The 16,569-nt window shown below is 44.3% G+C and overlaps 6 non-coding genes and 1 pseudogene across 6 annotated transcripts; 2 read left to right on the top strand and 5 right to left on the bottom strand.

The window, feature by feature from the left end:
* Positions 1-806: 806 nt before the first annotated feature.
* Positions 807-985, bottom strand: LOC135015380 (U1 spliceosomal RNA; annotated as a pseudogene).
* An 8,185-nt stretch (positions 986-9,170) lies between these two features.
* Positions 9,171-9,244, top strand: TRNAN-AUU (transfer RNA asparagine (anticodon AUU)). Its single transcript has one exon. It is a non-coding gene; the product is annotated as a tRNA-Asn (tRNA).
* Positions 9,245-14,628: 5,384 nt separating this feature from the next.
* Positions 14,629-14,744, bottom strand: LOC135014941 (U5 spliceosomal RNA). The gene has a single exon (XR_010213290.1). It is a non-coding gene; the product is annotated as a U5 spliceosomal RNA (small nuclear RNA).
* Positions 14,745-15,019: 275 nt separating this feature from the next.
* On the bottom strand, positions 15,020-15,135 carry LOC135015439 (U5 spliceosomal RNA). Its single transcript, XR_010213693.1, has one exon. It is a non-coding gene; the product is annotated as a U5 spliceosomal RNA (small nuclear RNA).
* Positions 15,136-15,421: 286 nt separating this feature from the next.
* Positions 15,422-15,537, bottom strand: LOC135015443 (U5 spliceosomal RNA). Its single transcript, XR_010213696.1, has one exon. It is a non-coding gene; the product is annotated as a U5 spliceosomal RNA (small nuclear RNA).
* A 270-nt stretch (positions 15,538-15,807) lies between these two features.
* LOC135015466 (U5 spliceosomal RNA) lies at positions 15,808-15,923 on the bottom strand. The gene has a single exon (XR_010213721.1). It is a non-coding gene; the product is annotated as a U5 spliceosomal RNA (small nuclear RNA).
* A 144-nt stretch (positions 15,924-16,067) lies between these two features.
* LOC135015256 (U1 spliceosomal RNA) lies at positions 16,068-16,230 on the top strand. The gene has a single exon (XR_010213590.1). It is a non-coding gene; the product is annotated as a U1 spliceosomal RNA (small nuclear RNA).
* The last annotated feature ends 339 nt before the right edge of the window (positions 16,231-16,569 follow it).

Below are 16,569 nucleotides of genomic sequence, written 5' to 3'. Positions count from 1 at the left end.
TTTGGATTACTTTAATTAACAAAAAACAATGCATATAGCAGAGGATAGTTTCAATCTGCCTACCTCTGGGTTATGGACCCAGCATGCTTCCATTACAGTACTCTGCTGCACATGTAAGTGCAAGAGATCCTGAAGCACTCACTCATCATGGGAAAGTACCAATGTGTTTCTTCATTGGTTGATGGAAGAAACATCTTACAAAAACTCTCCAGATTATTGACTTTTTAAAGTTTTTCTAGGAAACGTTCTAGATGAATGCTTATTAGCCTTTGTCAGTATGTACTTTTGCAAAGTGTCTCTGAGGCACAAACAGTTAGCGTGTTCAGTTGTTAACCAAAAGGTTGGTGGTTCAATCCCACCTAGGGACGTAATTGACCTTGTTATCAGATTTTGGTGATCTTTAAGTAGACAAGTCAAAATTTCGAAAACCCCTGTTATGGTGTAGGGTACCAGGCCTTCTCTGATGTAATCAGAGTTAGATTTGATTAAGTGATTTTATAAAAAAAAACAGCCACGAAGCACAATTTAGCAGTGGGTTGCAGAGAAAAAGAAATATGCTGGCAGAAAAATCCAATTGAGTGATTAAACAGCTCTTCATTTTCTGGCTTTATTTTTATGCTAACAAATTTGTGCTCTGAAAAGTGTCCACAAAGCCAAGTATCTTATTAACACCTTTGTAGGGATGGTTTTTCACCTATTATTAAATTAAACTTGCTTCATTGGAAAGGCAGCAAGTGATGTCATCCAAGCAGTGGGTCAAGGTTGGCTTCAAACTTCGTCTGCTTATGAAAAGAGAAAAGGGGTATGCAGGGCATGGCGGCCTTTTGCGGTGCTTGGATGACCCCTAGTTCGCATTAAATAATGCAGTCGAGTTTCCCACATTTGGGGAAATCACAGGGGTCAGCATACCCAGAATGCAATGAATGAACCGCACCCTGGGAGAACAGTCTTCATGACCATTGTATCTCCTATGCAAAATAAGTATGATTTGGGATAGGGCTGGGGAGGGCCGCTGCTCAGGCACATCTCTGTCAAGTAAAGGAGATTCAACTGAGGCAGCACAAGGGAACTCTCATCTGGGGACAACAACTGCAGGGAGAACACATATTTTCAGATGAACATGGGAGGGCAGAAGGCTGCCTAATACTGAAGCACCCCCAAACAACAAACCAAATGCAACAACTAGTGCAAGCATTCCTGGGGGAAGGCCTGCAGCAGATGGATTTGCATATGGCGATGTCATCCAAGCAGTGGGTCAAAGTTGGCTTCAACCCTCGTCTGCATATGAAAAGAGAAAAGGGGCGTGCAGGGCATGGCGGCCTTTTGCGGCACTTGGATGACCCCTAGTTCGCATTAAACACCTCCACCCTCCGTCGGTGTGGGGCTCATGTTGGCTATGCCCCAGCCCCTGAAGGATTCAAGCTGATTTCTTGCAGCAGCTGGGCACTGTAACAGCTCCAGAGCTGCTCTGTAAGGCAAGTAAAAGGGTGTGGGCCCTGCAGCACTACCTGTAGTTCGCATTGTGCGAGACCCCTAGTTCGCATTAAACACCCCCACCCTCCTTCGGTGTGGGGCTCATGTTGGCCATGCCCCAGCCCCTGAAGCATTCACGCTGATTTCTTGCAGCAGCTGGGCACTGTAACAGCTCAAGAGCTGCTCTGTAAGGCAAGTAAAAGGGTGTGGGCCCTGCAGCACTACCTGTAGTTTGCATTGTGCATTGGAAGGCACAAAGTAAGCAGACGGGAGGAGAAGTCAGGATAGTGCACAAGGGTATAGACGGGAGGGGCTCAAGAAAAAAGAAGTGGAAACAGACAGCAAACTAGGCTTCCAATGCACAATGCAAACTACAGGTAGTGCTGCAGGGCCCACACCCTTTTACTTGCCTTACAGAGCAGCTCTGGAGCTGTTTAATCACTCAATTGGATTTTTCTGCCAGCATAATTTTTCTCTTACGTCCTAGAGGATGCTGGGGACTCCGTAAGGACCATGGGGGATAGACGGGCTCCGCAGGAGACATGGGCACTTTAAGAAAGACTTTAGATCTGGGTGTGCACTGGCTCCTCCCTTTATGCCCCTCCTCCAGACCTCAGTTTACTACTGTGCCCAGAGGAGACTGGGTGCTTTTCAGGGAGCTCTCCTGAGTTTCCTGACAGAAAGTATATTTGTTAGATTTTTTTATTTTCAGGGAGCCTGCTGGCAACAGACTCCCTGCATCGAGGGGCAGAGGGGAGAGATGCACACCTACTTCTGTGAGTTGATAGGCTCTGCTTCTTAGGCTACTGTACAGCATTAGCTCCAGAGGGATCGGTACGCAGGTCTCACCCTCGCCGTCCGTCCCAGAGCCGCGCCGCCGTCCCCCTCGCAGAGCCGGAAGATAGAAGCCGGGTGAGTATGAGAAGAAAAGAAGACTTCAGAGGCGGCGGAAGACTTCATGATCTTCACTGAGGTAACGCACAGCAGTAAAGCTGTGCTCCATTGCTCCCATACACCTCACACACGGCAGTCAGTGTAAGGGTGAAGGGCGCAGGGGGGACGCCCTGGGCAGCAATATAGACCTCTCTTTGGCAAAATAAATATATATGCAGCTAGGCACTGTATATATATATAAGAGCCCCCGCCATTTTTTTACTATATTTGAGCGGGACAGAAGCCCGTCGCTGAGGGGGTGGGGCTTCTCCCTCAGCACTCACCAGCGCCATTTTCTCCACAGCACCGCTGAGGGGAAGCTCCATGGACTCTCCCCTGCTTATACCACGGTAGAAAGAGGGTCTTAAAGAAGAGGGGGCACATAATTAGGCGCATATATATATGGAAATACAGCGCTACTGGGTAAACATAAAATGATTGTGTTTTTTTCCTGGGTCATATAGCGCTGGGGTGTGTGCTGGCATACTTTCTCTCTCTGTCTCTCCAAAGGGCCTTGTTGGGGAACTGTCCTCAGATAAGAGGATTCACTGAGTGTATGGTGTGTCGGTACACGTGTGTCGACATGTCTGAGGTAGAAGGCTCTCCTAGAGAGGAGCAGGAGCAAATTAATGTGGTGTCTCCATCGACAACGCCGACACCTGACTGGATGGATATGTGGAATGTTTTAAGTGCTAATGTAAACTTATTACACAAGAGATTAGACAAAGCTGAAGCTAGGGAACAGTCAGGGAGTCAACCCATGCCTGTCCCTATGTCGCAGGGACCTTCGGGGTCTCAAAAGCGCCCACTATCCCAAATAGTTGACACAGATACCGACACAGATTCTGACTCCAGTGTCGACTACGATGATGCAAAGTTACAACCAAAATTGGCTAAATGTATTCGATATATGATTATTGCAATAAAAGATGTTTTGCACATCACAGAGTCCCCTGTCCCTGACACGAGGGTACACATGTATAAGGGAAAGAAACCTGAGATAACCTTTCCCCCCTCACATGAGTTGAACGAATTATGTGAAAAAGCTTGGGAATCTCCAGACAAAAAGCTGCAGATTCCCAAAAGGATTCTTATGGCGTATCCTTTCCCGCCAATGGACAGGATACGGTGGGAATCCTCCCCTAGGGTGGATAAAGCATTGACACGCTTATCCAAAAAGGTAGCGCTGCCATCCCAGGATACGGCTACCATCAGGGACCCTGCTGACCGCAAGCAGGAGGTTACCCTAAAGTCCATTTACACACATTCTGGTACCTTACTCAGACCGGCAATTGCGTCGGCCGAGGTTGTAGCGCGGTGGCAGCATGGACAGATACCTTATCAGCAGAGATTGAGACCCTAGATAAGGATGCTATGTTATTGACCATAGGGCATATAAAAGATGCTGTCCTATATATGAGAGATGCTCAAAGTGACATTAGTCTACTGGGTTCTAGAATAAACGCTATGTCGATTTCTGCTAGACGAGTCCTATGGACCCGGCAATGGACAGGTGATGCCGACTCAAAAAGGCATATGGAGGTTTTACCTTACAGGGGTGAGGAATTGTTTGGGGAAGGTCTCTCGGACCTTGTCTCCACAGCTACAGCTGGTAAATCAAATTTTGTGCCTTATATTCCCTCACAGCCTAAGAAAGCACCACATTATCAAATGCAGTCCTTTCGATCACAGAGAAACAAGAAAGTACGAGGTGCGTCCTTTCTTGCCAGAGGTAAGGGCAGAGGGAAGAAGCTGCACAACACAGCTAGTTCCCAGGAACAGAAGTCCTCCCCGGCCTCTACAAAATCCACCGCATGACGCTGGGGCTCCGCTAAAGGAGTCCGCCCAGTTGGGGGCACGTCTTCGAGTTTTCAGCCACATCTGGGTTCATTCGCAGGTGGATCCCTAGGCAATAGAAATTGTTTCTCAGGGTTACAAGCTGAAATTCGAAGAGGTGCCTCCTCGCCGGTTTTTCAAATCGGCCCTACCATCTTCTCCCCAGGAAAGGGAGATAGTGTTAAATGCAATTCACAAATTGTATCTTCAACAGGTGGTGGTCAAGGTTCCCCTGCTTCAACAAGGAAAGGGAAATTATTCGACCCTGTTTGTAGTCCCAAAACCGGACGGTTTGGTCAGACCCATATTAAATTTAAAATCCCTGAACCTATACTTGAAAAGGTTCAAGTTCAAGATGGAATCGCTAAGAGCGGTCATCGCCAGCCTAGAAGGGGGGGATTTTATGATATCTCTGGACATAAAGGATGCATACCTTCATGTACTCATTTATCCACCTCATCAGGCGTACCTAAGATTTGCGGTACAGTATTGTCATTACCAATTTCAGACGTTGCCGTTTGGTCTCTCCAGAATTTTCTCCGAGAATTTTCACCAAGGTAATGACGGAAATTATGGTGCTCCTGCGAAAGCAAGGTGTCACAATTATCCCGTACTTGAACGATCTCCTCATAAAAGCGAGATCAAGAGAGCAGTTGCTGAACAGCGTATAACTTTCATTGAAGGTGTTACAGCAAAACGGCTGGATTCTCAATATCCCGAAGTCGCAGTTGGTTCCTACGACTCGTCTGACTTTGCTTGGGCATTATTCTGGATACGGACCAGAAAAGGGTTTATCTTCCGATAGAAAAGGCCCAGGAACTCATGACTCTGGTCAGGAACCTATTGAAACCAAAACAGGTGTCAGTGCATCACTGCACTCGAGTCCTGGGAATGATGGTGGCATCATACGAGGCCATTCCCTTCGGCAGGTTCCATGCGAGGATCTTGCAATGGGACCTACTGGACAAGTGGTCCGGGTCACATCTACAGATTCATCAGTTGATCACCCTGTCCCCCAGGGCCAGGGTATCTCTCCTGTGGTGGCTGCAGAGTGCTCACCTTCTAGAGGGCCGCAGGTTCGGCATTCAGGACTGGATCCTGGTGACCACGAACGCGAGCCTCCGAGGTTGGGGAGCAGCCACACAGGGAAGAAATTTCCAAGGTCTTTGGTCAAGTCAGGAGACTTGTCTTCACATCAACATCCTGGAGCTAAGGGCCATATACAACGCCCTATGTCAAGCGGAGACCTTACTTCGCGACCAACCAGTTCTGATCCAGTCAGACAACGTCACCGCAGTAGTTCATGTAAACCGCCAAGGCGGCACAAGGAGCAGAGTGGCGATGGCGGAAGCCACCAGAATTCTTCGCTGGGCGGAGAATCATGTAAGCGCACTGTCAGCAGTGTTCATTCCGGGAGTAGACAACTGGGAAGCAGACTTCCTCAGCAGACACGACCTACATCCAGGAGAGTGGGGACTCCATCAGGAAGTCTTCGCACAGATTGCAAGTCGGTGGGGACTGTTCCAGATAGACATGATGGCGTCCCGCCTCAACAAAAAGCTACAGAGGTATTGCACCAGGTCAAGAGACCCTCAGGCAGTAGCTGTTTAAACAGCTCTTCATTTTCTGATTTTATGTTTATGCTAACAAATTTGCTCTCTGAAAAGTGTCCACAAAGCCAAGTCTCTGATTAACACCTTTGTAGGAATGGTTTTTCACCTATTACTGAATTAAACTTGCTTCATTGGAAAGGCAGCAAGATGCATCCTCATTTCAATGTCTACTGAAATAATACAGGTTGACACCAGGAAACATAAACGCCACTGCATCCTTGCTGCTTTCGCATGTGGAAGTCTGTTTAATGTGAAAACAAGGTGATATCTAATTAGCACACAGGTAAGGAATTAAGAAAATCTTTATTTAAGGGTGAAGGTGTTTCTCACAAAATCGTTGCCCCAATGCATCATTGAAATTCAAGCTGGAAAGATGATTTTAATATATCACTTGTACATTTTGTATTGCTCTTCTGGTGACAATGTAGTTTGTTTTTGTCAATTACCATTTTAATAATAGGGTAAAGAAAATTAAGTGGATTTTTGAAAGAAAACAATACTGTCAATATACTATTAAAACAAATTAAAATGGTAAAAGTTATTGTACTTTAAGTAAAAATAAAAGAGCAAAAATATCAATCCCAGTTTTGGATTACTTTAATTAACAAAAAAAAATGCATATAGCAGAGGATAGTTTCAATCTGCCTACCTCTGGGTTATGGGCCCAGCATGTTTCCATTGCAGTACTCTGCTGCACATGTAAGTGCAAGAGATCCTGAAGCACTCACTCATCATGGGAAAGTACCAATGTGTTTCTTCGTTGGTTGATGGAAGAAACATCTTACAAAAACTCTCCAGATTATTGACTTTTTAAAGTTTTTCTAGGAAACGTTCTAGATGAATGCTTATTAGCCTTTGTCAGTATGTATGTTTGTAAAGTGTCTCTGTGGCACAATCGGTTAGTGTGTTTGGTTATTAATCAAAGGGTTGGTGGTTCAATCCCACCCAACGATGTAATTGACCTTGTTATCAGATTTTGGTGATCTTTAAGTAGACAAGTCAAAATTTCAAACCCCCTTCTTATGGTGTAGGGTACCTGGCCTACTCTGATGTAATCAGAGTTAGATTTGAATCAGTGATTTTATAAAAAAACAGCTAGGAAGCACAATTTAGCAGTGGGTTGCAGAGAAAAAGAAATATGCTGGCAGAAAAATCCAATTGAGTGATTAAACAGCTCTTCATTTTCTGGCTTTATTTTTATGCTAACTAATTTGTTCTCTGAAAAGTGTCCACAAAGCCAAGTATCTGATTAACATCTTTGTAGGGATGGTTTTTCACCTATTACTAAATTAAACTTGCTTCATTGGAAAGGCAGCAAGATGCATCCTCATTTCAATATCTACTGAAATAATACAGGTTGACACCAGGAAACATTAACGCCACTGCATCCTTGCTGCTTTCTCATGTGGAAGTCTGTTTAATGTGAAAACAAGGTGATATCTAATTAGCACACAGGTAAGGAATAAAGAAAATCTTTATTTAAGGGTGAAGATGTTTCTCACAAAATCGTTGCCCCAATGCATCATTGAAATTCAAGCTGGAAAGATGATTTTAATATATCACTTGTACATTTTGTATTGCTCTTCTGGTGACAATGTAGTTTGTTTTTGTCAATTACCATTTTAATAATCGGGTAAAGAAAATTAATTGGATTTTTGAAAGAAAACAACACTGTCAATATACTATTAAAACAAATTAAAATGGTAAAAGTTATTGTACTTTAAGTAAAAATAAAAGCTAAAATATCAATCCCAGCTTTGGATTACTTTAATGAACAAAAAAAAAATGCATATAGCAAAGGATAGTTTCAATCTGCCTACCTCTGGGTTATGGGCCCAGCATGCTTCCATTGCAGTACTCTGCTGCACATGTAAGTGCAAGAGATCCTGAAGCACTCACTCATCATGGGAAAGTACCAATGTGTTTCTTCATTGGTTGCTGGAAGAAACATCTTACAAAAACTCTCCAGATTATTGACTTTTTAAAGTTTTTCTAGGAAACGTTCTAGATGAATGCTTATTAGTCTTTGTCAGTATGTACTTTTTGCAAAGTGTCTCTGTGGCGCAATCGGTTAGTGTGTTCAGCTATTAATCAAAAGGTTGGTGGTTCAATCCCATCCAGGGAAGTAATTGACCTTGTGATCAAATTTTGGTAATATTTAAGTAGACAAGTCATATATCAGAGGATAGTTTCAATCTGCCTACCTCTGGGTTATGGACCCAGCATGCTTCCATTACAGTACTCTGCTGCACATGTAAGTGCAAGAGATCCTGAAGCACTCACTCATCATGGGAAAGTACCAATGTGTTTCTTCATTGGTTGATGGAAGAAACATCTTACAAAAACTCTCCAGATTATTGACTATTTAAAGTTTTTATAGGAAACGTTCTAGATGAATGCTTATTAGCCTTTGTCAGTATGCACTTTTGCAAAGTTTCGCTGTGGCGCAATCAGTTAGTGTGTACGGCTATTAACCAAAAGGTTGGTGGTTCAATCCCACCCAGGGATGTAATTGAACTTGTTATCAGATTTTGTTGATCTTTAAGTAGACAAGTCAAAATTTCGAAAACCCCTGTTATGGTGTAGGGTACCTGGCCTTCTCTGATGTAATCAGAGTTAGATTTGATTCATACTGTTAACTGGGTAGTATATCACAAGTTATACGGTGTGATTGGTGTGGCTGGTATGAATCTTGACCTTGGATTAACAAAAATCCTTTCCTCGTACTGTCTGTCTCCTCTGGGCACAGTTTCTCTAACTGAGGTATGGAGGAGGGGCATAGAGGGAGGAGCCAGTGCACACCCAGATCTAAAGTCTTTCTTAAAGTGCCCATGTCTGCTGCGGAGCCCGTCTATCCCCCATGGTCCTTACGGAGTCCCCATCATCCTCTACGGACTACGAGAAAAAAAATTACCGGTAGGTTTAAAATGTTATTTTTTTCTCTGCAACCCACTGCTAAATTGTGCTTCCTAGCTGTTTTTTATAAAATCACTTAATTAAATCTAACTCTGATTACGTCAGAGAAGGCCAGGTACCCTACACCATAAGAGGGGGTTTGAAATTTTGACTAGTCTACTTAAAGATCACCAAAATCTGATGACAAGGTCAATTACATCCCTGGGTGGGATTGAACCACCAACCTTTTGGTTAATAGCCCATGTAAGTGCAAGAAATCCTGAAGCACTCACTCATCATGGGAAAGTACCAATGTGTTTCTTACAAAAATTCTCCAGATTATTGACTTTTTAAAGTTTTTCTAGGAAACGTTCTAGATGAATGATTATTAGCCTTTGTCAGTATTGACTGTTGCAAGGTGTCTCTGTGGCGCAATCGGTTAGCATGTTTGGCTATTAACCAAAAGGTTGGTGGTTCAATCCCACCCAGGGATGTAATTGACCTTGTAATCAGATTTTGGTGATCTTTAAGTAGACAAGTCAAAATTTCAAAAACCCCCCTTATGGTGTAGGGTACCTGGCCTTCTCTGATGTAATCAGAGTTAGATTTGATTAAGTGATTTTAAAAAAAAACAGCTAGGAAGCACAATTTAGCAGTGGGTTGCAGAGAAAAAAAAATATGCTGGCAGAAAAATCCAATTGAGTGATTAAACAGCTCTTCATTTTCTGATTTTATGTTTATGCTAACAAATTTGCTCTCTGAAAAGTGTCCACAAAGCCAAGACTCTGATTAACACCTTTGTAGGAATGGTTTTTCACCTATTACTGAAATAAACTTGCTTCATTGGAAAGGCATCAAAGATGCATCCTCATTTCAATGTCTACTGAAATAATACAGGTTGACACCAGGAAACGTCACTGCATCCTTGCTGCTTCCTCACGGGGAAGTCTGTTTAATGTGAAAACAAGGTGATATCTAATCAGCACACAGGTAAGGAATTAAGAAAATCTTTCTTTGTGGGTGAAGATGTTTCTCACAAATTGTTGTCCCAATGCATCATTGAAATTCAAGATGGAAGATGATTTTCATATATCACTTGTACATTTTGCATTGCTCTTCTGGTGACAATGTAGTTTGTTTTTGTCAATTACCATTTCAGTAATAGGGTAAAGAAAATTAAGTGGATTTTTTAAAGAAAACAATGCTGTCAATATACTATTAAAACAAATTAAAATGATAAAAGTTATTGTACTTTAAGTAAAAATAAAAGAGCCAAAATATCAATCCCAGTTTTTGATTACTTTAATTATAAAAAAAAAAATGCACATAGCAGAGGATAGTTTCGATCAATCGACCTCTGGGTTATGGGCCCAGCATGCTTCCATTGCACTACTCTGCTGCTCATGGAAGTGTAAGAGATCCTGAAGACTAAATTGATTAAAGGCCTAAAAGTACTGGACTATAAGGAAAGACTTACTAGGCTGAATATTTATACACTAGAAAAGAGGTGCCTAAGAGGAGATATTATTAATATCTTCAAATATGTAAAGATACATAACAAAGAGTTATCAGAGGAATTATTTATTAAAAGAACACGTGGTCACTCGCTGCGACTGGAGGAAAGTTCAGAACGCAATGGAGGAAAGGTTTCTTCACTGTTAGGGCAATCAGGATGTGGAATTCCCTGCCAGGGAAGGTGGTAATGGCGGACTCTGTAATTGGATTTAAAAAAGGAATGGATACATTTCTGAATGAAAAAGCTATCCAAGGTTATAATACTTAAAATATCAACATGGTTAATCCGGGGGTAACATGAGTTATAGTAGCTAACTAGTCATAAAACATTATTCAGCAAGTATGTAGAATCATCACAACTTAAAACAGGTTGAACACGATGGGCAATTTGCCTCTATTCAACCTCAAAAACTATGTTACTATATTACTATGTTATTGTAGTATACAGAACACCACAATGCAATGAGCTGTGATAGTGAGCACTGATGAGGATACTAGAACTGACACTGAGCAGCAAGATGCAGCATTGGACTATTAGTAATGTACTGTAGTATGCTGAGCACCACAATGCAGCACAAGACAATGAGCAGTGATACTGAGCACTGATGAGGATACTACTGAGAACTGACACTGAGCAGGAGAGACACACTACTAGTATTACTGAGCAGCAATAAGTAACCACTGATACTGAGCACTGATATTGAGATTTCCACTGAGAGAACATAGCCACGTCCTCTCCGCTCTCTCTTCAATGCACGAGTAAAAATGGCAGCAACGCGCAGCTCTTTATATGGAATCCGAATCTCGCGAGAATCCGACAGCGGGATGATGACATTTTCCCTTGTTCAGGTTTTCCGAGTCAGGCGGGAACAACCGAGCCTGCCTCGGACCAGTGTAAACCACGTGGAGTTCGTGGGGAATTCGGTTCTCGGAGAACCGAACCCGCTCCTCTCTACCTTATACCCATCAATTTTTTTATTTTCAATCTAAGCCCCTGCAGTTTTTTGTAAGCATCTGCTTCGCTATGATGATCAACAAGTCACAAGGGCAAACACTCAGGGTTTGAGGCGTAGATCTTAGGACCAGCTGCTACAAGCATGGCAGAGGTGTCACTATCACTGGTGACACCCAGAGAGGTGGCGAGGGAGATTGTAATGCAGTGCGCGCAGATAAGCAGCGCAATGGTAAAAAGGAGGCATGGTTTCATAGGTAGGGGCGTGGCCTGGTGGCCTGAATCTACATTTTGTTGCTCCGGGTGTCCCGGGGGTTGGGGGCTGCACCCGGGGACTAGTGTGTGAGCGGTGCTGGCTCCTGCACAGTGACAGGGCATGGCCACCCAGCATGACGCCTCCCTTCTTGACCATGCTGTAATTGCAGTCGCACTGCAGTTCAGCGTGATCATAAAAAATGGTGTAGGCTCCTGCTGGTGCAGACTGTATGTGCGCGCAGGAAGCCGCCACCATTTTTGTGATCACAGCGGCTGAATGTGATGTCATACAGCCGCTGTGACCACGCCCCCTGTGTCTCCTCCGTTGCAGACCCCATTTTGAAGCCTTGCCCCCGCACCGCTCCATCCCTGACTTGGAAATGGAGTGTTGCTGACCCACCTCTCCCCCCCTTCCCCGCCCCGATTGACAGGCAGAGGCGATCACATTCTCTGCGGGGTGCCGCAGAAAATGCAGGCACATGCGTATGCTCTTAGCAATTTTTGCAGTTGGATCGCTTATTGTGATTGCAATCCAACCTGAATCAGGCCCTATTACCTATCACAATGCGCTGCGGGCAGTACAAAATTGGGTTAATATAGGAGAAAAACCCCCAGACCTGTGCTCCTTAACTGTACCTGGTGGCTAGTGGAGCGGCTGCCCAGTAATCAGTGTCCACCGCAGTGCGCACACGGCCCACCCCCTACGGCCTCGCTCCCCTTCATCAGCGGCCTCGTGATCCGGAAGGGTGGTGTGTGTGTGACTGACCTTAGGATGAAACCGGAGCCTCCGCTGCAGTGACCCAGCAACCAGGGCACGGGAGTATATAGCGCCGCTGGGAGTGATGAAGCTGCAGTAAAGATGTCTATTAGACCTAGCCTGCTGCAGCCCTTGTAGATTCTCATAAAACAAGTTCTTCTTTTCTTGTCAAAATTAATAGCTAAGAATAGGCTGCCTGAGGCAGGCCCCTGTTAATTGGCCTGCTACTGAAGGCACCAACTACAAACTGAGCTCCCTGTTCATGGAAGCGGGGTTATAGAGGAGAATGCACTGAGCTTCTTGGGAACAGTCAAAAGCTTTGAGCCGGTTGGTGCCTCAGATCAAGATCCTACTCTACACCCCAATGTGAATCCTTGTGGAGTCCAGTGTACCCCACAGAAGAAATTAATGTGTCACACCCATTGGCAGCAACCTTAGAATAGCTGCTGACGGGCACAATTGAGAAAGGAAGGGGGGGGGGACATTTGAATCCAGCACATAGATGCAATTCAAATATGTAATTTGTACCTTCCTATTTTAAAATATAATGGATGAACCTCACCCTGTGAGAACAATCTTCATGATCAAGAGATCTAATATGTAAAATAAGTATGAGTTGGGATAGGGCTGGGGAGGGTGGCAGCTCGGGCAGCCCCTCCCCCGTCAAGTTAAGGAGATTCAACTGAGGAAGCACAAGGGAACTCTCGTCTGGGGACAACAACTGCAGGGAGACCACATCTTTTCAGATGAACATGGGATGGCGGAAGGCTGCCTAATACTGAAGCACCATCAAATATCAAACCATATCCAACAACTAGTACAAGCATTCCTGGGGGAAGGTCTGCAGCAGACGGATTTGCATACGGTGATGTCATCCAAGCAGTGGGCCAAAGTTGGCTGGAACCCTCATCTGCATATAAAAAGAGAAAAGGGGCATGCAGGGCATGGCGGCCTTTTGCAGTGCTTGGATGACCCCTAGTTCGCATTAAACACCCCCACCCTCCTTTGGTGTGGGGCTCATGTTGGCCATGCCCCATCCCCTGAAGCATTCATGCTGATTTCTTGCAGCAGCTGGGCACTGTAACAGCTCCAGAGCTGCTCTGTAAGGCAAGTAAAAGGGTGTGGGCCCTGCAGCACCACCTGTAGTTCGCATTGTGCGTTGGAAGGCACAAAGTAAGCAGACGGGAGGAGAAGTCAGGATAGTACACAAGGGCATCCTTTTCTCTTAGTCCGTAGAGGATGCTGGGGTCACATTAAGAACCATGGGGTATAGACGGGATCCGCAAGAGACATGGGCACTTTAAGACTTTCAAAGGGTGTGAACTGGCTCCTCCCTCTATGCCCCTCCTCCAGACTCCAGTTATAGGAACTGTGCCCAGGGAGACGGACATTTCGAGGAAAGGATTTATTGTTAAACTAAGGTGAGCATCTTACCAGCTCACACCTTAAGCATGCCGCAGAACGTGGCATTCAACAGAACACAAGCCAACGGCATGAACAATTGCAGCAAAAAGCTGACCAGAACCGTAACACAACATGTGTATAACCACAAGTAATAACTGCAGACACAGTATGGACTGGGACGGGTGCCCAGCATCCTCTACGTACTAAGAGAAAAGGATTTACCGGTAGGTATTAAAATCCTATTTTCTCATACGACCTAGAGGATGCTGGGGTCACATTAAGAACCATGGGGTTATACCAAAGCTCTTGAACGGGTGGGAGAGTGCGTACGACTCTGCAGCACCGAATGACCCAACTTGAGGTTATCATCAGCCAAGGTATCAAACTTGTAAAACTTAGCAAAAGTGTTTACTAAATAGCTGCTCGGCAAAGTTGCAATGCCGAGACTCCCCGACCAGCTGCCCAGGATGAACCCACCTTTCTAGTAGAATGGGTCTTCACCTAATTCAGTAACGGCAATCCTGCCGTGGAATGAGCATGCTGAATCTTACCACAGATCCAGCGCATAATGGTCTGCATGGAAGCAGGACACCCAATCATGTTGGGAGCATACAGGACAAACAGAGCCTCTGTTTTCCTAATCTGAACCGTTCTGGTGACATAAATTTTCAAAGTTCTGACCACAGCCAGAGACTTTGACTCAACGAAGGTGTCAGTGGCCAAAGGCACCATGTGGAAAGATGAACCACCTTCGGCAGAAATTGTTGACGTGTCCTCAATTCTGCTCTATCTTCATGAAAGATCAAATAAAGGCTCTTGTGATACTGCATGGTTAGTACTGTTTTCCATGTGCTCCCAGATCTTTCAAGCAAGTAGCATGGTCAAGAAAGTTCTGTTTGAAAAGAAACAAACATTTACTGTCATTGTTATGCAAATAAACTTACATTAAAGCTAACAAGAAAGCACACTCGTTCTGTTTTTAAACTGATAAAAGAAACCCCAATAATATGGGGCATGCAAAAATTGAGATAAAACTCAGTTTTGCTCCTCTCCACGGAAATCTTTAATAAAAGGCGAAATATTTGTTAGTTCTGAAGAGAAACCAGAGCATGACCAAGATTCCACCTGTCGCCTGAGTGCCATGCCAGCAGTTCTCATTCAGCTCAAAGTGAGCACCCAATTTGAATGAAAGAAAGCAGATTTCTCACCAGGCTTCCCCTTGCTATAAACATGGTTTGTACTCTTTTCCATGTGCTCCCAGATCTTTCAAACAATTAGTGTGGTCAAGAAAGTTCTGTTTGAAAAGAAACAAACATTTACTGTCATTTCTATGCAAATGAGCTTACATTAAAGCACACTCGTTCTATCTTTAAACCAATAAAATAAAACCCCAATAAGATGGGGCATGCAAAAATTGAGATAAAACTCAGTTTTGCTCCTCTCCACGGAAATCTTTAGTAAAAGGCAAAAGATTTGTTCGTTCTGAAGAGAAACCAGAGCATGACCAAGATTCCACCTGTCGCCTGAGTGCCATGCCAGCAGTCCTCATTCAGCTCAAAGTGAGCACCCAATTTGAAAGAAAGAAAGCAGATTTCTCACCAGGCTTCCCCTTGCTATAAGCATGGTTTGTACTCTTTTCCATGTGCTCCCAGATCTTTCAAGCAATTAGTATGGTCAAGAAAGTTCTGCTTGAAAAGAAACAGACATTTATTGTCATTGTTATGCAAATAAACTTACATTAAAGCTAACAAGAAAGCACACTCGTTCTGTCTTTAATCCGATAAAAGAAACCCCAATAATATGGGGCATGCAAAAATTGAGATAAAACTCAGTTTTGCTCCTCTCCACGGAAATCTTTAGTAAAAGGCGAAAGATTTGTTCGTTCTGAAGAGAAACCAGAGCATGACCAAGATTCCACCTGTCGCCTGAGTGCCGTGCCAGCAGTCCTCATTCAGATCAAAGTGAGCGCCCAATTTGAAAGAAAGCAGATTTCTCACCTGTCTTCTCCTTGCTATAAGCATGGTTTGTACTGTATTCCATGTGCTCCCAGATCTTTCAAGCAAGTAGCATGGTCAAGAAAGTTCTGTTTGAAAAGAAACAAACATTTACTGTCATTTCTATGCAAATGAGCTTACATTAAAGCACACTCATTCTATCTTTAAACCGATAAAAGAAACCCCAAAAACATGGGGCATGCAAAAATTGAGATAAAACTCGGTTTTGCTCCTCTCCACGGAAATCTTTAGTAAAAGGCGAAAGATTTGTTCGTTCTGAAGAGAAACCAGAGCATGACCAAGATTTTTATCTGAAAATATGTGTTCTCCCTGCAGTTGTTGTCCCCAGATGAGAGTTCCCTTGTGCTGCCTCAGTTGAATCTCCTTTACTTGACAGGGGGATGCTCGAGCAGCGACCCTCCCCAGCTCTAGCCCAACTCCTACTTACCTGCCAGGTGAGATACTATGATCATGAAGGTGCTTCTCCCAGGGCAAGGCTCACCCATTGCACTCTGGGTGTGCTGCTTCTGCGATTTCCCCAAATGTGGGAAACTTGACTGCATAATTTGTGTTTCCCCTGGTCGGCTCTCGTATAATTCAGATCTCTTTGTCTCAGGTCTCTCTCCAGCCTAGTTTGCTGTCTGTTTCTACTTCTCTTTTCTTGAGCCGCTCCCTTCTATGCCCTTGCGCACTATCCTGACTTCTCCCGTCTGCTTACTTCGTGCCTTCCAACGCACAATGCAAACTACAGGTAGTGCTGCAGGACCCACACCCTTTTACTTGCCTTACAGAGCGTCTCTGGAGCAGTTACAGTGCCCAGCTGCTGCAAGAAATCAGCTTGAATGCTTCAGGGGCTGGGGAATAGCCAACATGAGCCCCACACCGAAGGAGGGTGGAGGTGTGTAATGCGAACTAGGGGTCATCCAAGCGCCGCAAAAGGCC

This window comes from Pseudophryne corroboree, unplaced genomic scaffold (genome assembly GCF_028390025.1).
Source record: "Pseudophryne corroboree isolate aPseCor3 unplaced genomic scaffold, aPseCor3.hap2 scaffold_294, whole genome shotgun sequence".
Taxonomy (NCBI): domain Eukaryota; kingdom Metazoa; phylum Chordata; class Amphibia; order Anura; family Myobatrachidae; genus Pseudophryne; species Pseudophryne corroboree.
The sequence above is the reverse complement of the archived record's forward strand: the minus strand, read 5'-3'. Positions and strand labels throughout refer to the sequence as shown.